Source organism: Podarcis vaucheri (genome assembly GCF_965113315.1).
Source record: "Podarcis vaucheri genome assembly, chromosome: 1".
NCBI classification, from domain to species: Eukaryota; Metazoa; Chordata; class Lepidosauria; order Squamata; family Lacertidae; genus Podarcis; species Podarcis vaucheri.
Genome location: NC_138759.1, coordinates 31504035 through 31515835, shown reverse-complemented (window position 1 = coordinate 31515835; position 11801 = coordinate 31504035).

The following is an 11801-nucleotide window of genomic DNA, read 5'->3' as shown; positions in this document are numbered from 1 at the left end:
TGCTCCTCGAAGTCAAGTCGCAACTGTATTAACGGTGTTAAGAAAAAGGAAACAAACTTGCAAAAAACGCAAGACGTTTTCGTCTTGTGAAGCAAGCCCATAGGGAAATTCGTCTTGCGAAGCAGCTCAAAAACCGCAAAACCCTTTCGTCTAGCAAGTTTTTCGTCTTGTGAGGCATTCGTCTTGCGGGGCACCACTGTATAAAAACTTATTCGTGTATGCTACTAGAGCGGCTAGAATTTCACTCGCCCAAAAATGGAAAGAAGCAGAAGTCCCAGCAAAGGAAGAATAGACCCAAAAACTTATGGAATACGCAGAAATAGAGAAACTTACTGGAAGAATAAGAAATCTAGATAACCAACTTTTTTTTAATGGAAATGGTTTATTGAATATTTACAGATAAATTGTAAACGGATAAGATCATTGGCAGGATTATTGTAATAACCTGCAGTTTTATAAGAGTATATATTTAAAGTAGATGAATACATGAGCAAATTAAGTTAATTTGGATATGCAGAGGATATTAAAAATAAATTTAAGGAACCGCAGAAAGAGGGGGAAGGAAGTCAAATTCTGAAATGTTGAAATGATTGTAAAATTAGTGAAATGTATAAACTTGAAAAGTATAAATAAAATTTGAAAAACTGGGGGGGGTGTTCTTTAAGAAGAAAATTGGGGGTTCCTATGCTACTGTAATAAAGAAGAAAGGGGATCAAATTTCTTCAGATATTTATTATCACTTTTACTGCTAGTCATACAATTGCTTATTTGTATAGCACTATCGAGATGCCTGGCACTGTAGATATTTCCTGGACCCTCTGTGAGAGAAGTTCAAAATCACAAATCAATACAGTCATACCTCGGGTTAAATATGCTTCGGGATGAATATTTTCGGGTTGCGCTCTACGGTGACCCCAAAGTAATGGTGCACGTTACTTCTGGGTTTTGCCACTTGCGCATGTGCAGACACTCAAAATGACGTCACGCACATGCGCGGAAGCGGTGAATCGTGACCCACAGATGCGGGTTGCATTCGCTTCAGGATGTGAATGGGGCTCCGGAACGGATCCCGTTCGCATCCAGAGGTACCACTGTATAAAAGCCAATGCAAGTGTTGTTGTTGTTGTTAAATACATTTCTATCTTTCACACATTCACAGCAACAGATCAGGGGAGATGTTCTTTAAAACGAAATCCTAGCAAAATAGCTAGGCTAGGGAAAATTCTATGGCTTTCCACTAGGTGCCAAAGTAAAATCTTGTTAAAGGTAAAGGTAAAGGGACTCCTGACCATTGGGTCCAGTCTTGACCGACTCTGGAGTTGCGGCGCTCATCTCACTTTATTGGCCGAGGGAGCTGGTGTTTGTCTGCAGACAGCTTCCGGATCATGTGGCCAGCATGACTAAGCTGCTTCTGGCGAACCAGAGCAGCGCACAGAAACGCCGTTTACCTTCCCACCGGAGCGGTACCTATTTATCTACTTGCACTTTGATGTGCTTTTGAACTGCTAGGTTGGCAGGAGCAGGGGCCGAGCAATGGGAGCTCACCCCATCACGGGGATTCGAACCGCCGACCTTCTGATCAGCAAGTCCTAGGCTATGTGGTTTAACCCACAGCGCCACCGGCGTCCCTTACTACAGCATAAATCAGGTACAGGTGAAAGTGTGTCTAGTCTAGAGTCCAGCTCCTTGAAAGAAAGAAAAAACAAATAAGAAAATAAGAATCATAGAATTGCAGAGCTGGAAGGGATCCCCGAGGGTCATCTAGCCTAACCCTTAGATGTTTTTAAACTTGTTTCCTTTTTTAGAATGCAAGCATCTGTGCACAGCCTTGTTCTTTTAAATGCCATGCAATGCTCATTATACTTTAAATGGGGTGGCAAACCTGAGGAGCTCCAAAGGCTGCTAAACTAGGGCTGCCATATGTCTGGAATTTCTTGGACATAGCTGGGATTTAGCTGTCAAAAACACAGGAGGAAATCGCTGAAATGTCCAGGAAAATCCAGGTGTATGCCAACCCATGTCGGAAGTATAGATCAACAACTTTTGTGTCCAGATTTTCACTTTTTGAAATATGGCAAGCCTAGCTAAACCCTAACTCCCATTATCCCTAGCTATTGCAGATACTGACTGGGACTGGTGGGAGCCGTCATTCAACAGCATCTGGAGGTTAGCCCAGGTTAGTGGCCACCACTGTCAAATCTGTGACAAAACTATTTCACTTTTTTGCCCTTCACTCATTTGGTACTAATTGTTTCCCATTCATATCACCTCCAAAGTCGTCACCACTTCCAACCATCATATAAACAAAATACAATACTATCTTCTACAGGTTTCCTTTTTCGTCTTGGCTCTTAATATTTTACTGTAATTTATTTCAAGATTCAAAGTGACACATTGTCACTCAACAGTTATAATCCTGTTCTACAATACTAATGATTTCCCGCCCACCCAACCTCGATGTTTATAATTATGATTACATACAATTGCATTTTTAAAAATCCCATCCTATCCAGTTTCATCTTTAACAAATTTCTTACGGTGCTCTGCTGTTTTTTCCCCCTTAGACTTCAAACCCCACTGTGGACTTTGCATATGAAAAGTTACTTTTCAAATAGACTAGAAAAGGTTTCCAATCCTCCTTGAATGATTCTCAACTTGTATCTTCTACAGGTTTCGATGGTCTTATCGCAGGACCACTTTGTGTCTCTCTTGTCTGTCTCAGAAAGATCCACCACTGTATTTCAAGAAGCAATTCTGCCAAAACATGGACATTTCAGAACGCCTCCACCATTTTATTTCTTCAGCGACTTTGACAAATATGTGCCAAGACATTATTTAAAATGTTCGAATTTCATCAGGATGTGGTATCACGGTGGCTGGCATCTCCTGCTGTTAACATAATCACAACTGGAGGCAAAGGAAATGTTGATTAATGCCAGTTCAGGCAGCTCCTAGAACAGCCCAAGAGAATGTGGCATAAGATGTATTAAATAATTTGTAGGAATCAAATCCACTCCCATTCATTACAGTGACTGTTTGGCGAATATTATTCAATCTGTTCTAATCAATGACAAAACGCACTCGCAGGGCTGAGGCTCTGTGCCACTGCCACCAGCTAGGCAGACCCAGCAAAGCAAGAACAATAAACTGTTTTGTAAATTGGAACTCCACCTAATTAAATGGAAGCACTTTGCTACAGCCTAAGCAAGCACATTATTTAAAGATATATTTGAAGGGGGGAATGAACAAGTCGCTTTCTTCCCTTTCAAAAGTTAAATGGTGTTCTAGATGACTGAGCTGCCCCCAAAGCCTTTCACAGACTTTTCTCTTAAAACCACAAATGCAATTTTATTTTATTTTATTAACAAGTTATGTAGCACAAGGACAGACTGGAGGGAGGACAGACAGTTAAAGGGTAGATCAACATAAGGGATTCATTCATTCATTCATTTAACTATTAGTCAATTGCATTCTATTAAAAATGGATTCGTTCTCAGTGCTAAATATCAGGTCTGGAAAGAACTGTGCATATTATGCCTAAAAGACTTAATTTCCAAGTGTCCAGCTTTAGTTTGTTCTTGAGGACTAGTCTGTCTGCTGCAACAGAGAAGCCTTGAAGTAACAAGATTAGAAAGGCCAGCCAGATCTCTGGTCCATGGGATAATTGGATAGGGTAGGGAGGATGGAGAGAGCTCTAATATTGTCATTCCTATGAAGGCTGGTGACATAAAAACCCCAAGAAGCAGAGGCTCATGACAGATGTGGGAAGAGATTGTCAGTCAAATCCACACCATAAATTTAAAACATTCTTATACCACATTGGAAATGAAGGCTTTGCCCAAATAATCCTGGGAACTGCAGTTTGTTAAGGGTGCTGAGGGTTGTGAGGAGACCCACCATAGAACTACAATTCCCAGCACCCTTAACAAACTACGGTTCCCAGGATCCTTTGTGGGAAGCCATTACTGTTCAAGCGGTTTAAGAGTGCTTTAAATGTATGGTGTGGATGTGAACCCTGGAAGGCATGTTATATAATAATAATAATAATAATAATAATAATAATAATAATAATAATAAATAATAATTTATACCCCGCCCATCTGGCTGGGTTTCCCCAGCCACTTGGGGCGGCTTCCAACAAAACACTAAAAGAAAAGATGTATCAGCCAAACTTGGGAACATGCCGAATCTAACTGGGAGAAACTCTTCGTGAAATTCATTGGCAAGCAGCACCAGGTGATCTCATCACGCATGGTTGAAAGCCAAAGTCTGAGTCAGGCAAGACTGACAACATCTGTGCGACAATGGCTTTTTGCCTTGAAACTTTTAGTTGGGGTTGGGCAGGCTTTTTGTTAGGGGGGCAGAACCAAGTTATCTGTGATTTAATTGGTCAGTTAGTTAAGTATTTTTATTTATTTACTTGATTTGGGGGGGGGGGCAGCTGCCCCAACCCACCCCTGGCTATATGCCCATGGTCTACCTCCCCTCTGTCATCACTGTTGACGGCTGCATCCAGACTGCAAACCTCTTCACCCTGTCTTGTGACTTTGCTATCCCTCAAGCGCCCTGCTTCTAGCACTTCCCAGCTCGTCTCCTCCTCTGAGGTGTGGCCGGTTTCCCACCACTCATTCCCAGGGTCAAAATCCTCTTCCTTTGCGCCTCCCCTGGGGTGCTCTTGGTTGGACAGATTCCTAGAGTCTGGGCTGCTGCCAGTCTGGGCTGAATTGACAAATGGCAGCCCAGTCACTACCTCTCTGAGCTAGATGTCCTGGTATAAGGCAGCTTCCTATCCTCACTGCTTGGGTGAGAGATCTCCAGGGAACCCTGTTTATGCCACCTTGACTTCTATCGAAGAACTGGTGGGTGTGACATAAATAAATAGATAAGTATCATCCACTGCCATATAAATCCTGCAAATCTTACACTCACACTCACAAGTTTTTTGGCTGCAATAACCATAATGAGTCTCTGTGGGACTGTTTTCATAAGAACAGATACGGTTTATCATGGGGATTATTTCCAGTTAGCTCTGTTAGAGTTCTGCTCAAGCAAGCATTCCTGCGGGAATAAAAGGGGGTCTGTTGTGTATTGTGTGCCTATTGTGTATTGTGTTTCCTAAGTATGAAGGTCAGTGGAGACTGTGGTGACTTTCAGATATATGGTTTATTGACACATATATACAACCTGAGCTCAGGATGGAAAGGTTCGCAGAATTAACACCCCCACTAACTTTGTTTCTCCATTAGGTTCCCAGGCAGATTCCCAATACATAGCTTAGGGCCCAGCACAGAGCAAGAAAAACCTCTGTGTCTCCAGCTAATTCCCACGAGCCCCAGTCAGGACTGCAAGGGATGATGGGAGCTCGCCTATATTAAGTTAAGGTGAAACAAGCATCTCATGAGACTATGTACTGCAGCTATTATGCATGGTCATCTATACAGTACATAATTAACACAGTGCTCACCGTGGACTTTCATGGTATTATTCTGAACTTTTCAGCTGAGTCATGCCCTCTATAACAGTGAAAAGGGAAAAACAGGTTAAAAGAAATGTCTGGTTTTGAAAATGAAGCCTGATATTTTTCTAGTCCTTTATAACATTATGGGATTGGGGTTCAGCTGGATGTCCTCTTGGGATCCCTCCCAGTAAGGTTAGGCACTTCATGATGGTAGGACCACTTGAATGGCAAAACCTAACAAAGAGAGCTGACTCTATTAAGTGTAATATTTGGCCAAGTACAAGTGATTTGTTGCCAAGGGTGATTTCGTAGATCTGTAGGCTGGGACTGTATTGTAGACTGTATTGTGTGTAAAATAAGATGGTGGGTATCCACCGGGGGTGGGAGCAGCATTGCCAACCAGACATTGCTTTAATGCCACTCGGAGGCCCAGCAAGAAAGACATGAGCAGTGGCACCAGAAGAAAAAATATGTAGCCACAATGGGGTGCATGTGTTGCAGGGGGCATCAGCAACATCATGCCAGGGGTCTCCTGAAGTCTGGTGCAAGGCCTGATTCAATATCTATACTGATCCAATACAGGCTAGAATAATGCGTCTTCATATCAAGTCGTTGCATGACTGAAATGTGCCCCCACTCCCAGAAAACGCAGCATTCAAACCTTGTCTTGATTCCTACTTAAAAATCTCTCCAGTAGCCACAAGATGGCCCCAGAGGCAAACCATGAATGAATATCTGGACATCTCTGGTGTTTATTAATTTTTTTAAATGGCAATCATTTTTGGCAACTGCTTTCTAAATGTGCTTAAAATCCAGAAACCAGAAGGCAGTTCTTCCAATAAGCAGTTCGAGAATTACGGGCAATGAAGCTATCCTTCTGGGAAGCTTGTGAACAAATGACTCAGACACTATCGCTTGCCTTAGAAGCATGTACAGTATTCCTGTTTTGCTCTCTGTGCCCAATCTCTTCAATGGGAAATCTCTGTCACATCACAAGTGACATGACACCAGACAGAAGTCCCATCTAAACAGCTGGAAAAAACACCACGATAACTGAACAGAGAAACAATTTTCTAGCTTAGATTTTGAATTTGCGACTTCACAGTTTACAGTATGAACGTTAAAAAAAATTGTGTGATGATTCACAATTTAAGGCTGCAGTGCTAGACCACCTTAAGAACTGGAAGTCCCTTTGAAATCAATGGAATTTACATCTGATTAGATATGTATAGGATTGGCAGTCTACAGTTAGAGGTGGTCCCCTCCCAGCTGCAGTGATTCATGATGAGTTGTCAACATCCTGGAGTGCTGAAGTCTTCCACTGAGTATTTGCCTCTTATGCAGTTAAAGATACAGGATCCTGCCAGGTGTGTGGTCATCTTGATGCATGCAGTTTGTCAGATTTTGAATTCTTATGATAATTCATTTCATCACTAGTTGTACTGGGTTGCCAACTGTTTCTTTTTGCTTATTGCCAGTGTTTTTTTTCTGGGGGGGGACACGCAGGGGTAGGGGTACCCCTAAACATTTTGTGAATCTAAGCTTGGCCGCATTGAGGGGCAGCATTTCAAATATGAATAGGAAAATGAGAGTACCCCTAAACGTGTGTGTGTTTTAAAGAAGCACTGCTTATTGCTTAGTTATTGTGGCCTCTATCAATCTAGCTAGCTAGCTACTGATGCCAAAAGTTGCCAATTTTTTACTAGCCTCTCCTCCTCTGCCAAGAATAGCTCACCTTACAACTTATTAGCAGGTAATAATGCCTGTGTCCATGGCATAAAAAGCTTCCATTGCCATTTTATGCTAGTGAAGCTGCTAATAAAAACCTATTAAGAGGAGAGGGCACGGCCTGTGCTACACTTAGAGAAAATTTGGAGAAAATGATGTACCGACGGTACATGATGCCGGTGAAATTGGAAAAAATGTATAGAAGTGGAAATAAAGCCTGCTGGAAGTGTAAGATTAAAGAAGGGAATTTCTACCATATGTGGTGGGCCTGTGAGGAAATAAAAAAGTTTTGGGAACTTATATACAATGAATTTTAAAAAAATATTTAGATATACCTTCCCCAAAAAACCGGAAGCCTTCCTATTAGGAATAATTGGAGATGAGATTAAAAAAGAAGATCAGACATTATTTCAATACGCGACAGTAGCTGTCAGGGTATTAATAGCACAAAATTGGAAGACCCCAGATATCCCAACTGTTAAAGAATGGCAAATAAAATTCTTTGAATATGTGGAACTAGCGAAAATGACGCAAAAAATTAGATACAAAAAAGGTACAAAGTTTATTGACTACTGGAAAAAAATTATAACATACATTGAAGGAAATTTCAGAAATTTAAAAATCACAGTAGGTGTAACATAAAACTTGTGACGTGTAAATTATTAACAATGAAACTGCAAAAAGGAAGATTTAGCAAGAACCCCGAAATCGGGAAAGAGGGAGGTCAACATGTGTATATAGGGGTGATATTAATAAGATGATGTAAACAAAGAAAGATAGTAATGGAAATTTATATTAGTTTATGTTGTTTATTTATGTTTGTTTTTATTTTTGGTTTGTCAAATTAAAATCAATAAAAAGAATTTTTTTAAAAAAGGAAAAAAAGAGGAGAGGGCATTTTTTGGTTAGTTGGCAACCTTATATTTAACCCTCCCTTTCACGTCTGTTGCAACCTCACCAACACCAAAGTGCCTTCCATTGACTCCAACGAGGAGTGGATTTCAAACCTAATTGCCATGCAAAGGGTCGGTTTTGGAGCTGGCAATAACATTCCCTGCACTGTGACCTCCTCAATCAAAAATCGCATGCAAACTCTCTCACACACATCACAGAGTGCAGGAATTAGGCAACAACTTCCAAAGGGCGGTTGGTGGGAGGCGCAGCTAGTAGGAGCACCAGGGCAGCATCACTGCCTTCATCACATCTCAGGTTGCATGAATCCCCCTAGTTTCATGCAGAGAAGTGGAGGAGATGGTCAGTGCTTCCCAAGCTATGTACTGTGAAGCCTGTGCAAGTGTAACCAAAAATCAAAAAAGGCAAAATCTAACATTTTAACACTTGGGAATGATAGCTGGCCACAAAGTGCTCATATAACCATATAACACAGGTCCTGAAAGACCTACATTGGCTCCCAGTACATTTCCCAACACAATTCAAGGTGTTGGTGCTGACCTTTAAAGCCCTAAACAGCCTTGGCCCAGTATACCTGAAGGAGCGTCTCCACCCCCATCGTTCTGCCCGGACGCTGAGGTCCAGCACCGAGGGCCTTCTGGCGGTTCCCTCACTGCAAGAAGTGAGGTTACAGGGAACCAGGCAGAAGGCCTTCTTGGTAGTGGCGCCCACTATGTGGAATGCCCTCCCACCAGGTGTCAAGGAAACAAGCAGCTATCTTATCTTTAAAAGACATCTGAAGGCAGCCCTGTTTAGGGAAGGTTTTAATGTTTGATCTTTTATTGTGTTTTTAGTGTTCTTTTGGGAGCCACCCAGAGTGGCTGGGGAAACCCAGCCAGATGGGCAGAGTATAAATAATAAATTATTATTATTGTTATCATATAGGGAGTTGTTTTAAGTGACTCTTACAGCTTGCTTGCACATCAGAGGAGAGCTGTAATAGTCACTCCAAAGAACTTCCTGGGTAAGTATCTTGTGGTGAACTGTCACCGGATCTCCCACCAGGGTGAGTTAAGAGTTTAGCCAAGGGTGATTTGAAGTTTGCTTAGTCAAGACTTGTCCACCGCTTTTCTGCGGAAGAAGCAGAGAAGTTTCTGCAGATGCAAAACTCAATTGCAGCAGTTGCCTGTGAAAAAAGAACGACAACTCATTGAACTGTCATGTCATGTGAAAGGACCCTTAAAGATGCATTTTTGGAAGTGACGTTTATCTGATTTTAGCTTCACATCACCAAAATTATTCAGTTATTACTTACTAGCTTGAACTTGCTGATGAAGCAGTAGCTGTGGCTGATGTCATTTGGCAATACATATTGTTACGGGTTTGTGGGTGCCCTGAAACACTCTGGATTCCTGGACCCTGGGGTTTTATTGGTGCTTTGAGAATTAAGATGAGCCGACAGATGTTGGATTCAGCAAAGACGCAGGCTAACCTTGTTTTTCCAAACAAAGGCTAATGATGACCAGTCATCAACCTGCGATGTCGTATGTGGATAACGTAGCTGGTTAGAGCATGGTGCTGATAATGCCAAAGGTTCAATCCCCATAAAGGACAGCTGCATATCCCTGCGTTGCAGGGGATTGGACTAGAGGATCCTCAGGGTCCCTTCCAACTCTATTACTCTATTATTCAACTCATTGGGGAAGCCATCAGTCGGGCAAAGTCTGTGCAAGACAGGGAGAGGTCAGGCTCCTTTTCCAGCAGTGTGCAGTAGTGGACAGGGAAAGAAAAGGTTTAGGGTTTCAGCTTGGATGACATAGGCTGAAAGAAAATTGTGGTATTTTGCAGAAGGTTTGAAAAGCAGGGGAGAAGGCGGAGCCAGCAGAAGTCTTGGCAGGCTAGCTGGGACAAACCATTTTTCAAAGAGACCCACAGAAGATGTTTAGCTGCCTTTGAAACCAATGTTGTGCTTCTATAGAAAGCAAGCCCCTCTTGAGATGTACTGTATTTTTTGCACCATAACACTCACTTTTTTCCTCCTAAAAAGTAAGGGGAAATGTCTGTGCATGTTATGGAGGGAATGCCTACGGCTTGCATGCCTACGTATTTTCCTCCTCTAAAAACTACGTGCGTGTTATGGTCTAGTGCGTGTTATAGAGCGAAAAATACGGTAACTGCTGGAGACTCGGTAGACTCAGGTTGTACATGTGTGTAAATAAACCATATATCCTAAAGACACCACTGTCTCCACTGTGCCTCATTCCCGAAGGAAACACAAACTAAGCCCCATTTGGAGATTGGGATGGCATCTCACAATGTGGAACTTTTTCCAGCAATGACTGCTATGAAAATGAAATACAGTAGCAGGCTATACTGATCTGAGGCCATATCTGACAACCATCAAACCCCACATTGACCTGCTTGTTGGCAGAATGCAAGCTCAACCATCCAACTGATACTTGCCTAAAGGTACATTAATGTGAATAAAACTATTTGAAATATCCCTAGCTCATTATATACAGCACTGCTTGTGTATCTGTATGCTTTTATAATTGATTTGTATAGATTATGAAGCAATATCCTGTAATCAGGTAATTGGTGTTCTTGCATTCCCATTAAAGAAAAATGTGGATAAATTTGTAAATACTGTAAATATTTCAACCAATTTTACATTAACAGCAGTGTTAAGTAAATTTTTGCTTGAATGCCTCAAGTAATGATTATAAAATAGGCGAACTTTGCAATTGAATACATGCAGCTGATTGCCAATGAATACTTATACTCCAAAACTAATGTGACAATAAATCAGTGGGTCACCAAAGCAAGTAAATTTGGCCTTGTGGGTCGCCAAACCAAAAAGGCAAGGAACCACAACTTTAGAAAACTTGATCCTAAGCTGCTCAGGATTTTAAAGGGAATGACCCAGTGTGGTGTAGTGGTTAAGAGTGGTAGTCACGTAATCTGGGTAACCGGGTTCGCGTCTCCGCTCCTCCACATGCAGCTGCTGGGTGACCTTGGGCCAGTCACACTTCTGTGAAGTCTCTCAGCCCCACTCACCTCACAGAGTGTTTGTTGTGGGGGAGGAAGGGAAAGGAGAATGTTAGCCGCTTTGAGACTCCTGAAGGGGAGTGAAAGGCGGGATATCAAATCCAAACTCTTCTTCTCTTCTTCTTTGAATTGCACCTAGAGCTGGAAATGGGCCAGCAGAGCTGACCAAGACATTATGGTGCCTGAGGACAAGAAAATGGCTCCTTCTCTCAATCTACATATTTATTTATTAAATTTATATACCACCCTTCATCCAATCATCATGGGGCAGTTTACAGTATAAAAACATAAATATTTGTAACATAATAACAAACAGAACAATAGTCATCGTCGTTGTCATCCCCCCGCAAAGTTTAAAAGGCCACCAAATGAAGGTGTAGTTCTTGAGGGTCAAGGCTGGTCAAATTTTTTCTGCCACCTGAGGCAAAATAAATAAATTCCCCAAGCACCTCTTTCCCTCCCTGGCTGTGAAGATGCAATGATAAATTTAACTTAACAATTTGCTGCCCTTTTGTGACACCCACATTCAGCTGCCTCTGCCTAAAGAAGCTGTTGGGTACCTAATGGTAGGGCTGGCCCTGTAGACCAGCAGATAGAGAATCATGTCAGAGTCCAGGGATCCAAAGGTTTTTTTCTTAGACAACTGTGCCATCACTTTTATTAGCAAAGAGTCCAT